The following is a 1,674-nucleotide window of genomic DNA, read 5'->3' as shown; positions in this document are numbered from 1 at the left end:
GTCTTGAAAAAAAAAAACAAAAAACAAAACAAAACAAACAAAAAAAAGAGTTGATAAATGGAACCTCATGAAACTGGAAAGTTTCTGTAAGGCAAATGACATAGTCAGTAAGACAAATCAACAACCTACAGATTGGGGAAAAATCTTTACATCCCGTTGAGGACTAATATCTAAAATATATAAAGAACTCAAGGAGCTAACCATCAAAAAAAAAATCCCAATCAAAAAATCGGGCATGGAACTAAACCAAGAATTCACAACACAGGAATCTCGAATGGCTAAGAAGCACCTAAAGAAATGTTCAAAGTCCTTAGTGATCACAGAAATGCAAATCAAAATGACCCTGAGATGCCACCTTACATCAATCAGAATGGCTAAGATCAAAATCTCAAGTGACAACACATGTTGGTGAAGATGTGGAGAAAGAGAAACACTCCTCCATTGCTGGTGGGATTGCAAACTGGTACAACCACTCTGAAAATCAATCTGGAGGTTTCTCAGAACATTGGAACTAGTTCTACCTAAAGACCCAGCAATACCACTCTTGGGAATATACTCAAAAGATGCTCCACCATGCCACAGGGACACATGTTCCACTATGTTCATAGCAGCCTTATTTGTGATAGCCAGAAGCTGGAAACAACCTAGATGTCCCACAACAGAAGAATGGATACAGAAAATATGGTTCATTTACACAGTGGAGTACTACTCAGCTATTAAGAACGATGACATTCTGAGTTTTGCAGGCAAGTGGATGGAACTAGAAAACATCATGCTGAGTGAGGTAACTCAGACACAAAAGGACATGCATGGTCTGTACTCACTAATAAGTGGATATTAGCCAAAAAAAAAGTACAGAATTACCCAAGATACAGTCCACAGAACTCAAAAAGGTCATCAAGCTGAAGGGTCCATGTGAGGATGCCTTGGTCCCACTTGGGAGGGAGAAGTAAGCAACCACAAGTGGAGAAGGAAGGAGGTACCTGGGAAGGAATAGGGATAGGGTGGGGGGAGAGGGGACCATAGTCTGGTATTGGGTGGGGAGAACAGGACTGAAGCCCTGAGGGCCAGGAGAAAGAATGGAAACTAGCAACCTTGGGAGATATGAGGTTGGGAGGGTCCCTCCAGAATGTGCCAGAGACCTGGGAGGTGAGAAACTCTCAGGACTCAAAGGGAGGGACCTTAGGTGAAATGCCTTACTATGGGGAGAGGGAACTTGTAGAGCCCACTTCCAGCAGGAAGACAGGGCATCAAGTGAGGGAGGGGTTGCCATCCCACAATCAAAACTCTGACCCATAATTGTTCCTATCTGAAAGAATTACAGGGATGGAAATGGAGAGGAGCCTGAGGAAAAAAAGGTCCAGTGACAGGCCCAAAGTGGGACCCAGCTCAAGGGAATGACACATATCTTTAATCCCAGCACTTGGTAGGCAGAGGTAAACAGATCTCTGTGAGTTCAAAGCCAGGCTGGTCTACAGAGTGAGTTCCAAAACAGACAGGAGTACATAGAGAAATCCTGTCTTGAAATACAAAACAAACCAGGTGATGGTGGTGCACGCCTTTAATCCCAGCACTTGGGAGGCAGAGGCAGGCGGACTTCTGAATTCGAGGCCAGCCTAGTCTACAGAGTGAATACCAGGACAGCCAGGTTTACACAGAGAAACCCTGTCTCGA

The sequence above is a fragment of the Mastomys coucha genome, chromosome X (genome assembly GCF_008632895.1).
Source record: "Mastomys coucha isolate ucsf_1 chromosome X, UCSF_Mcou_1, whole genome shotgun sequence".
Lineage (NCBI taxonomy): Eukaryota > Metazoa > Chordata > Mammalia > Rodentia > Muridae > Mastomys > Mastomys coucha.
Note: the sequence above shows the minus strand (reverse complement) of the source record.